The sequence below is a fragment of the Mustela nivalis genome (genome assembly GCF_964662115.1).
Source record: "Mustela nivalis genome assembly, chromosome: 2".
Taxonomy (NCBI): Eukaryota; Metazoa; Chordata; class Mammalia; order Carnivora; family Mustelidae; genus Mustela; species Mustela nivalis.
In genome coordinates this window covers 141830861-141843190 of record NC_139021.1, presented here as the reverse complement: position 1 = coordinate 141843190, position 12330 = coordinate 141830861, and the positions used below count along the sequence as shown (strand labels likewise).

The 12330-nt window shown below is 38.7% G+C and overlaps 1 protein-coding gene across 10 annotated transcripts in view; it reads right to left on the bottom strand.

Moving 5' to 3' along the window:
- NRG3 (neuregulin 3) overlaps positions 1 to 12330 on the bottom strand; it is a 1043540-nt gene that overhangs the window by 415746 nt on the left and 615464 nt on the right. The window lies entirely within an intron of this gene.

The following is a 12330-nucleotide window of genomic DNA, read 5'->3' as shown; positions in this document are numbered from 1 at the left end:
CTGCAGCCTCAGACTCTATCTTCCTCTTCTCTTTCTCAGCTGTTAGACCTGACTAAATGCCCCCCATAGTTTCTTCTGGATCCTTTACTCTCTCATTCATAGGTATTTCCCCAATACACCTTGTTCACAGGTAATCTTGTCTTGGAATCTTCCTCTTGAGAACCCAAACTAAATGGAAGGATAGACTCCAGACATCAGCAGTGGTTATCTTATTTGGCTGAGAGGAATCAGGAAGAAAAAGGAAACAAATACAGATGAGGGGGGAAAATGAATCAGAAAAAATATGTTCACAGTAAAAGCAACATGTATCGATAATGTGATCCCAGTTGTGTTAAACTGTATGTATACATAAAGAACGTATGTGTGTTCACAAAGAAATGCATATGAGTCTATCAACAAAGTGTTGATGGTGGTTATCTTATATTGGTATGTCCTTAGGTGACTTAATTTTTTCTTCCATTTTTATGTAACATGTAATATTTAAATAATATTTAAGTAATCAGAAATAACAGAATTTTCTCCTTTGTGGAAAGAAAAAACGGGAGAAAACATATCCATTAGAGAAAAAAGAGAGAAATTCCAAACATATGGTACTAATCTCAGAATCAGGCTTCTCAAATAACACAAATCTAATAAAATGAAATATGTCAAATAGTACTGGCAAAGTTAATGAAAAAAGTGAAATAAACATCTCTCTACCTCAAAATTTTCTATAAACAACAAATATACCAGTTTGAGTCCCATGTGTTGTGATTTGCCATGAACTTTCTCCATTCTATGTGATCTTGGCATATTAACAAGCCTTCAGATAGGCTAAACTACTCACTCTGGTTTGCTTAAGGACTTTCATTTTTTTTTTTTTTTCCATGGGATGTAACTCAATCTAGGAAGCCCCCCAGTCCCAGACAAACTTGACCTACACTTCACTTACCTTCAAATGATATTCAGTAGAAACTGAGGCCTGAGAAATGGGGCACAGAACCAGGCTTAGGCCATCTGCATTCATCTGCAGGAGAGGTGAGTCTGGGTTTGGACTTTCAGGATAAAATACTTTTGATTTCTTTAGGGTTTTCTATAATTATAGAAAAGCTGAACAGAGAGGCACCTGAACTATTGTCCTCATATGATTGTCTTATAATAGACATTAGGAAGGATATTGAGTCAGACCAAGTCGGCTCCAGTTGAGCCTGTGGACCACAAGGTTAGTGTCTTCCCAGCACACAGAACCTTCTCCTCACAGTAGCAGGAATACAAGCTCGTGCTTCAACCACTTTGAACTTCTCCATGTGCCTGCTCTATGATTACTATACTCTTCTCTGTCCCCGCAATTGGTGCATCCTTTTCTCTCTGCTGAGATTGTTCCACTTCTCTGATAGAAATGTTTTATCCCTTTTTAAGACTTAGTTCAAATGGGAATCCTTCCCATGCACAGTAAGGACTTCTCTTCCTTAGGCTCACACATGTTCCAAACCTCTCTTCCAGATCTTACCCCATTGTAATGTGGTGATAGCTCTGTCTCTTCTGATCAGCTGGTGACCTCAAGGACCCTGGAGCCAGGTCCCAAAGCCAGCTCTGCCACCTACCACCCTTTCGATCTTGAGAAACTATATTAAGTCTTACTGAATCTTAGTCCTCTCAAAGGTCCAATGTGGTAGTTTTAAGAATTCAATGAGTTCATACACTACAGGGCTTAGGAACATGCCTGGCACAGAGTAAATTCTACACCGAGGTTGCTCTTAATACTATATCTGTCCTCAGTGCACAGCTCAGTGCCATGCTCATGATCAACAAAGATCTACTGAATGGAAGTCACTATTTCCATTGCTATTGCAAAGACGTATTATCACCAGAAAAGAAAGAAAGAGAGAGAGAGAGAGAGCAAAGCCAGGCCACAGAGAGCTGAAGCCACTGAAGTACATCCCACCAGGGCTGGCCCCTTTATAGCTAACATGTTCCCCACCCATGGTTATATCTATGCATTACAGTGATCTCCATGACAGATGAATTGCCCTTAAGCCCTTGCTGGTTTTCCAATTAGTACTATGTAAACTTGATTGATGCCCTAACCTCACTGTTGGAGGCACCAGGTATGCCAAAATGATTAGAAGAGTGCTAGAAAACATAGCCCAAAGTTTCTTCACCATGTCTAAAACTCAAACATATCTAAAGCCTCGCAATGTAATGACATAACAGAGAAGGGGGCAATAAACAAGGAAGTAGAAGGACCTGTAGAATCCGAAAAAAATTAAATTTTGGAAGAAGGTAAAGTAACCTCCATAGTGGATTGTGAAATAACAGCTGGAAAGATAAGAAGAATCCAGAAAAGTGAGATGTAACTCAAAGATCAAAGAGTGTTTTAAATAGAAGAATGTCATCAAATGTGTCAAATGAAGCTGAGAGGTTAGAAGATCAAGACAAATACAGGACAATTGAATTTAGTGATCTTGACAAGAGCAGTTTCATGCAGTGGTTTGGATGAAATCCCAACTGCAATGGTTGAAGAATGAAGAGAGGAGGTTAGTGACAGAACATATAAATGACTTTTTCAAGAAACACCTGTATAGGAAAAACAACAGGTAGAAGAAACAGGGTGGTGTCTGGAGATGTAGAAGAAGCAAATTAGTTTTTCTTTCTTTTTCTTTCTAAAGAATGAGAATTCTATATTGAAGAAAAGTTTTCAATGACTATTCAGGAGAGCCATATTCAGCAAAAAGGAGACAATCAAATGGTTGAATCCTTGAGACAGTACTCAGGAAAGGAATCTAGAGCATGATGGGCTTGGCCACTGGTAGGAGGCAGGGCACTGACTTAATCTGAGCATAAGGGCAAAAAGAATAAGCAGATGTTGAGGAAATGGATTTTAGCATTTGCTGTTGAGAGGATAAGAGGATAAGGGAGTTGACATTCAAAATCTTCCATTTTCCCAGTGAAGTATAAAGCAAGCTCAACAGTGAAGTGAGAAAGCCTAGGACTGTCAGTGGGTTTTAGGAGAGAAGAGATATAGGAATTAGTAGTTTTTGAGAGTGTGAAAATGAGCTTATGAGATAATTGTGGTAAGACTACCAGACAAGGTTGACTCCTTTTGAATATAAAGTGAAGCTAATATGGTTGTAGAGGTTTTTCCAGCAATGGTCTGCCCTTTAGGTGTGGACATAAAGGGAATGGACAGCTGGCTACCACCAGGGTGGAGAAATTGCTACCTCAGAAATAAAAAGGAATGAGCAATTTGTATTTGGAAAGATAGGATTACGATGGTGGGTCATGAGCTATGACTAAGAAAAACAAAATACATAAATAAAAATGAGCAGAGAGGTTTTTGTTCTAGTGAGAAATAGTGGTAACAACAGATTGGAGATCTCACCATCTCTCCACTAAAAAACAGACTGGTTGTATCTCAAGCAGTTTGTCAGATTCCAAATATTTGGAGTAAGATACTGGAGTTTTTAGGGGAAGAAAACACACATAGTCAAAGACTGGAGGAAATGAGAACACTTGGGAGGCCACATCTCTGGTGGGAGGCAAACAGGAAGTGCAAGAACACACAGCGTAAGGACAGGAGGTGTAGGAAAAGAACTGAACTATTATACATACCATTCTCTTGACTGTCACTTTTTTTCACATAAAAATACCTATGTGATTCATGTCTCAACATGTCAATAAATACAGGTCTCTGTCATTGCTTTTTAATGGTGGCATGATGTCCCATTACGTGTATTGGAGCTAATCCTCTACTGTTGGATAGTTAGATGGAGTCTATGTTGTTAAATAGGACTAGAATTATGAGAACTGTATCTATATCTTCGAAGACAATCTCATCCAGTATTTCTGGACATGTCTGAGTTCCCTCCACAGTCCCCAGAGTATTGCTCTGAATAACCATAACAATCTTTAAAATAAGGAAACTTGCATAAAATGTTGCAGCCTTCAGGACAGAACATCAGCTCCAAGACTGACATGAGAAGAGATCCCATGCACTTTTGTACTTTGAAATTCTAACCCAATTATATACTATTAGGTCATTATAGATGCTTTAGAATAGATCGTTTGATTTTTTAAGAGGCTGACTTTCAATCCCAAGACAATTCACTTAAAGCATACCAAGGTATCAGGAAGTTCATCTACTTCTTATTTTTAATTCACCTTCTCTTGAAAACATAATTCCACCCTTTAAGAAATGTAGCATTTTGATGTGTTTGTTTGGTACAAATCCATTCTTCCAATGCCCTGTGTAAAAATGTACCAATGTTTAGCAGATGATTCCAGATCCTGAGGATTTTGAAATGCAGCCTGTGTTGCTATTGGAGGCAATTAAGTCTGTAGATTTGCATTAAATCGAAATATTATAACTGTCTCCTGAGCTGTTGCTTTTTTTGGAGGCCTAATTAAATCTTGTAGATAAACAAACAGAAAATATCTAGGCAGGTGTACATATATACTTAAATATCACGGGGTGAGGGGGATGGAGGTGTGCCTTATTGGAGTTGGGTGATTTTAAAGAAACTTCTATTACTTCAAGTAACTAAGAAGAAACTTTATTTTAAGTAACTTCCCCCTCCCATTCAGACTTCCATGAGTCATTCTCTGAGGTATTCCTAGCTCCAGCCCTCAGCATATATAATAGGTTTCCATGAATGCTTTAACATTCAGCTCTCCAGGCAGTTCTATTCAGAATATTAAAGATTGTATGTTTTTCCTTCTGACCTCACCAAAAGTACCGTCCAGAACGCTGCTAACATTCCCAATTTAAATAACAGGTAACTGTGGAGTTCAGCATTTTAAAAATCTCTCTAGCAAACACTTCTGTTGATAAAAGAGTTGGTGACTCAGGGGTATGTGATGAGTACAGATGTATTATAGAGTTAAAGGGGAGATGGAGAGGTTTCAAACAAAGTGGTTGGGGAGGGGTCTGTTCACTGGTTATCCTCCTAATTTTTTTTTCTTTAAAAAAAGGAAAGGGGGCTCCTGGGTGGCTCAGTCAATTAAAGTCCAACTCTTTTTTGTTTTCTTTTTTTTTAATTTATTTTCAATTAATTAACACATAGTATATTATTAGTTTCAGAGGTAGAGGTCAGTGACTCATCAGTCTTATGTAATACCCAGTGCTTATTATATCTAGTTACTCATTCCCCCACCCCCCTCCCCACCAGCAACCCTCAGTTTGTTTCCTATGATTAAGAGTCTCTTACGGTTTTTCTCCCTCTCTGATTTCGTCTTCTTTTATTCTTCCCTCCCATCTCCCACAGTCCTCTGATTTGCCTCTTAAATTCCACCTATGAATAAGATCATACGATAACTGTCTTTCTCTGACTGACGTATTTAGCTTAGTATAACACCCTCTAATCCATTCACACCATTGCAAATGGCAAGATTTCATTTTTTGATGGCTAGGTAGTATTCCATTTGTGTGTGTGTGTGTGTGTGTGTGTGTGTGTGTGCGCGTGCGCGCGCGTGCGCATGCACGCCACATCTTCTTTATCTATTCATCTATTGATGGACATCTAAGCTCTTTCCATAGTTTGGCTATTGTAGACATTGCTGCTATTCATATTGGGGTGCAGGTGCCCCTTTAGATGACTACATTTGTATCTTTAGGGTAAACACCCAGTATTGCGATTGCTGGGTCATAGGGTAGCTCTATTTTCAACTTTTTGAGGAACCTCCATACTGTTTTCCAGAGTAGCTGCACCAGCTTGCATTCCCACCAACAGTGTAGGAGGGTTTCTCCTTCTCTGCATCCTCCCTAGCACCTGTCATTTTCTGACTTGTTGATTTTAGCCGTTCTAACTGGTGTGAGGTGGTATCTTACTATGGTTTTGATTTGTACTTCCCTGATGCCAAGTGATGTTGAGCATTTTTTCATGTATCTGTTGGCTATTTATATGTCTTCTTCGGAGAAATGTCTGTTTATGTCTGTTGCCCATTTCTTGATTGGATTATTTGTTCTTTGATTATGTTCTCTTGATTTGGGCTCAGGTCATGATCTCTGGATTAAGAGATCAAGCCCTGTGTCAGGCTCTATGCTTGGCAAGGAGCCTGCTTAAGATTCTCTCTCACCCTCTATGCTCTTCTCCAACTCCAGCTCCACTCACACACTCTCAATTAAAAAAAAAAAAAAAAGAGAGAAGGAAGGAAATGATGAGACTATGTAAAAAGTATGATAACTAAGCCTATTATCTTCAGTGGAAAATCAAGCACTGAGATACTATCACCACCAGTGGACACTGACCTTGGCATAGCCCCATTTCTTTCTACTTTAGAAATATTTCTGACTTTGATTTTAGAACTGCAACATTCCTAAAAAATTAAAAATTAAAAAAAAAAAAAGTTTAAAAAGTGATGCCTGGGTGGCTCAGTTGGTTAAGCATCTACCTTTGGCTCAGGCCATAATCCTGGGGTCCTGGGATCAAGTCCCATATCAACCTCCTTACTTAGCAGGGAGTCTGCTTCTCCCTTTGCCTGCTGCTCCCCCTGCTTGTGCTCTCTGACAAATAAATAAATAAAGTCTTTTTAAAAATCAAAATAAAAAAATAAAAGGAACTAAAAAATTCCTTAAATGCTGTTGCTTGTTACAAGGCTGGTCTCTCTTCTCCTCCTTAAGAGGCTTATACAAATTCACCACCTGGCACTGAGGTCTGTGACATTCAGGCACCTGGTTGGAGGTACACAGCCTCCCTTTTATGGCAGTGGTCACATCTTGGGAAGGAGAGCATTGCTTCAAAAGACATCAAGCTCAAAGCAAGAGTTTGGGCTTTGTCCCTCATGAGGCACATAGACAACTTTGAATGAGTCACTCAACTTTTCCAAGTCACTTTTTCCTTGGTAAAACGACAATGAAGTTAGGTTTGCTAACCCACATAAATGTTTTGATAAATGAGACAATGTCTAAAAAACTGATAAGTAGGGGCGCCTGGGTGGCTCAATAGTTTAAGCCGCTGCCTTCAGCTCAGGTCATGATCTCGGGGTCCTGGGATCGAGTCCTGCATCGGGCTCTCTGCTCAGCAGGGAGCCTGCTTCCCTCTCTCTCTCTGCCTGCCTCCCTATCTACTTGTGATCTCTCTCTGTCAAATAAATAAATAAAATCTTAAAAAAAAAAAAACCTGATAAGTAAACTTCTACTGTGATGAATATAACAAAGTGGTAAAACAGTAAGGTGACCTTGATTCTACTGCAGCTTTATTGCTTCTACCTGAGGGAACCTGGGCAAATTACTTAAGCTTTTTAGGCCTCAGCTTTCTTACTTGTGAAGGGATGCTCTGTAGGACTTTTGGGAGCATTATATTGTATAACATATATAAAGTGTTATACTCAAAACAGTCATCAATCAATAAACACCAGTCAATATTTTTTTAATCAAAAAATATCAGCCTCAAAGATGGGACAGTTTTATCTTCCACAAGGTTAATAATTGCAATAGATTAAAACCCATCAAATAAGTTCAAATCCACGAGTTCATAGGGCCATTTTTTTAAGGATTATCTTGGAAAGATGATAGGTAAAGAAAAACAAACAGAAAAAAAACCCATAATCTGAAAAACTAGTAAATAAAGAAAACATATAAAGCTTTTATCCTGTCTTCCTAATATAAACTGTATGACTGGCTAACCAAAGAGGAGATGAGGGAAGTATGTCACCACAGAATTATTTCAACTAATATGTAAAGAAATATAGTATTTGAATGTTACCATTTTTAACCTTCGATTACTTAATGAGCCTAGGCATAAAAGATCAATATCTGCTAACATCAAAGAAAGAACAAATCCAGTCTTTATGTGCCTCTTAAAGGACGGTAACTCCAATTAAATCTCATTGAAGTGATAGAATCTGAGCCTAATTCAGAGGCTGCCATCACAAATTCCAGACTATGCAGAATTGTACGGGTCTAATGGGTTTGGTTTCTCAACAAATAAATTGTATGAAATGAAAAAGAAAAAAAAGATGAAAGAACTTGCAGATTTAAAAAAAAATTAAAAGATGTGACTAATTGGAAAAAATAGCCTAAACTATAATGTCCACAGATGAGTTCACTTCGGTGATAAAACTGAAACAGTATCAAGCAAGCACTTACTACGATCAAAGTCAGCACAAGTTGCAGAGGGGGTTTGATGGAGAATGTGTCTGAAAGCAGGCAAAAGGGACAAGTCTTCTGGGGTGGCTGGCCAAGTTAAGTGTATTTGTCTTCAAACAATTCATTAAGCTACAAATTTGTTTTATGTGGCTTCCTGCATCTGTTTATTTTTTTATTTTTTAATAACATACAACATTCTTATTTTCTTTAAGATTTTGTTTATTTATGTGAGAAAGAGAGCCAGAGAGAAAACAGTCTGTGGGGAGGGGCAGAGGGAGATGCAGAAACAGATTCCCCGATGAGCAAGGAGCCTGTTGCAGGGCTCTATCCCAGGACCCCGGAATCATGACCTGAGCCAAAGGCAAATGTTTAACTGACTGAGTCACACAGGAACCCAAGTCTGAACATTTTAAATGAAAACCAAAACCAAAACCTTGGTACCCTTAGCATCAACACCTAATCCAATGCATCACCAACTCAGGGAAAATCACACAAAGGAATTTGCTTTTGACAAAGTTTCTACTACTAGTAAGGTACCTTAATCTTACTTCTTACTACCATAGTCAGAGTTACCTTCTTAAAATATATACATCTCCCTTCCCCCACTCTATCAGAGAATTAAAGACAACACTTTGCAACATACCTCTTATCCATGAATGTCAGATCTTTAAAATATATAGAATGCATGTGCTGCACCTGGATGGTGAAGTTGATTAAGTGTCATTCTCTTGGTTTCCACTCAAGTCATAATCTCAGGGTTCTGATATTGAACCCCACCTAGGGCTCTGTGCTCAGTGGAACATCCGTTTGAGATTCTCTTCCTCTGCCTCGGCCCCTGCCCCTACTCAAGCTGGCTATCTCTCAAATTAGTTAACTAATTAATTAAATCTTTAAAAAACACAGAATGTGTGTGTAACAAATGTTAAAAATAGTACTTGGGAAAGCAGATTTATCCCCGCAGATTCTTGTTCCCATTACCTAAAATGACATTTTAAACCTTTTCTATTTCTCTCTTTAGTAAGCATTCTGAGGTTTCCATGTTTATCTCTATACACTATTTTTGCAACTTTAAAGCCAATAGTCTTTGGAATTTTCAACAGTAACAAAAATAATGTTTCAAAAATGAAAGATGTCTTTTGAGGTACATCTAGGCTATTCTAGGGTACACATAAAGTTCTGATGCTAATAGCCCCCACTATAGAGTACCTTTCCTTTGTATTTCTGCAGCATATGAGTGAAATGATGGTGGCTGGTCCAGATTTTCTAAAATAGAACGTGAGCATCCCAAAATGTTAATCCTGCCAAGCATCTTCAAGATATGCTGGCCCAATTTCTAGGTAAGAGAGGTGATATTTCCATAGGTATTAGATGTACTCAGCTCCTAATTGATGCTTCTAACTTTGGGTCTGGCATATTTCCAAGGTGTATTATACATGTGATTCTATTAATTTAAATGACAACCCAAAGAAGTAGATACCATTCCAGAATAGAACCTAAAACACAACAGGAGCACCAGAATTAAGTGACAGTGTACAGCGGGGATTCAGAACCAGGCAAACACCGCTTTTAACCCATGCTCTTGCCATTTGTTTTGTCACTGTCTTGTTTTCTTAGCAAACCCACTGGGTGTGAAGGGAAGAAGCAGACCTAATGAAGAAATGGAAATACCAAAGGAGAGATAAATCTCAACCAGTGGAGTCAGGGGTTGGGCAGAAGTAGCACAAAACTTAAAGTTACTAGACTCTTTGCCAGGGACAATCCAGGCTATGACTGAACTCTGGTTTCAGATGGTTTCTCATTGACAGGCTGCAATATTCTGGAAATTAATCCTCACCAGAGGTGGGTAAGGAGGGTAAATTATACAGGAAAATAAATATTAAATCTTTAATAGAGTTGACTTACTCTTATTTTTTTCCTCCAGCCTTTCAAAAAAGACAAATAGAATATTTCCAGAACATTCTATATGCCGAGCACTATGCGAGGTGCTCATATCATAAACTGAATTGGACACAATCCTGTACTTAAGGTAACTCAGAGTCTTGCTGGAGGATTCTAGCACCTGTTATTTGCATTCTCGTTCTTCTCTTGAGGAGGGAAGCCATGTTTTAGAGCTTCCAGTAACACAATCCTTATTTCTCTTGTCTGTTCCATACCCACCTCCTTCCCTGGCTTCTGTCTTCTCTAAGCTACACTGTTTTTCAATGAACTATCCAGGAAAAAAAAAAAAAAAAAGTGGCAGAAATGCTGAATCATATTGAATTTTCCCATCAATGTTGAGAGATTCATTGCATTGAAAAATGCCAAGTTCCCCCATTGCTGGCGCTCAGGCATCATTCCACTGACCATTTCTAACTCCACTGATGTCATAAATATACCTCAGCCAAAAAACTAATTGTCTAACATTGATGAGAAAGTAGGGGAGCATGTGGAATCCCCTTCTGGACTCTTTGAATAATTTTGCAGAATTAAAGAATTTGTGTAATTTCCCCAGGGACATACTCGATTATTCTGCATCAGCTTTGTAACAAATGGTGATAATAGCTATTTTAGAGTTTAATGTAACAGGAGCCCAGGCGGAGGAACAGGTGCAAAGGGAATTAAATTAAAAAACATTTTTCTTTAGAAAATCAATCTTGCTTATGTTTCCTGTACAAGACTAACTGTTTTGTCTAGCTCCCCACCCTCTCTGTATTGTTCACACCCCCATGTGAACCCAGGACCACTTGAAAACATCGGTTACATCATCTACTGTCCACCAAAAGCAGCTCTTACTTCAATTCTGGAAGCATGGGGAAGATGAATTTAAAGTATTTTAAGATCTACGCTGTGAGTCATTAATAAATTTCTTGTTACTGATGTGTTTTTTTTTTTAAGATTTTTATTTATTTATTTGACAGACAGATCACAAGTAGACAGACAGGCAGGCAGAGAGACAGAGAGAGAGAGGAGAAAGCAGGCTCTCTGATGAGCAGAGAGCCCACTGCAGACCTTGATCCCAGGCCTTGAGATCATGAACTTAGTCGAAGGCAGAGAAACCCACTGAGCCACCCAGGTGCCCCTACTGATCTGTTCTTAAACTCACCTCTTTCCTGAGTCTAATAAAAATAATAGTATAATCACTTGTTATAAGCTCAGCACTATACAACATGTTTATATACATCACTTCATCTAATCTTCAAATAAGTAAAGAGTGGTTATTAATCCATTTTACAGATAATGGGGTTAGGTAACTTACTCAAGACATACAACTAGTAAATGCCAAAATGAAGACCTGAGCCCAAGAATGTCCAACCAACCCCCAAAGAAATAACCCTTGTTCAGGCCCTTCTGGCAACAGAATATTGCCTGCATTAGTCAAGGGTGTTTCCTCTAGGATGACTACAAATCTCTAATAGTCTTCCAATAACCTTTTTTACTTAGGTCTTTTAAGATGTCCAAAAGTTGATACAACTTTTGCTCCTACACTAGAAGTGGGAACTTGGTAGAACTTACTAGAGACAGATAAAAAAAATCTTTTTAAAAAAAATATTTTATTTATTTATTTGACAGAGAGAGATCACAAGTAGGCAGAGAGGCAGGCAGAGAAAGAGGGGGAAGCAGGCACCCTGTTGAGTGGGGCTCCATCCCAAGACCCTGAGATCATGACCTGAGCTAAAGGCAGAGGCTTTAACCCACTGAGCCACCCAGGCGCCCCAGATAAAAAAAAAAATATTAAATACAAAACGTACCTTGTATGCTTGTGTGAGTGCACGCGTACACACACACACACACACACACACATCTCCCAACTTACAAATGTTACAGAGTGTGGTCTCTTTATTATCATCAAGAATTCCATGAGTGAAGGAAAAGCTTAGCTGGGCCACCTTCTTTGTCCTCCAAATTCTAGATTCTTCTCTGATCCTCCTCTCTGTCCCATGCTGCTCATATCGCAAGCCAACTGGCTCTTTCCATTTAAATTTATAATTGCTCTACCATTAAATAAAACAATTCAATCTTTGAGTCTGAATTGCTAAAAAGTCACTCAAAATGCAATTCCATCTATTTCTTCAGGATTAGTTCCTCTTGTTTCTATTTTTACACAGTTAAGCATAGCTAGAAATTCCTAGTGTGCTGTGAAATAGTGACCATGGCTCTTTAGCAATCTGTTCCGAGTGCACTCGATTTGCATATCCTTTTTGGAGCTGAGAAAGATGGGGGGCCACTCTGGGCTTGGGTGGGAAAAAGCCAGCAAATATAGTATATTGGCTCCACTGGAAAACGGG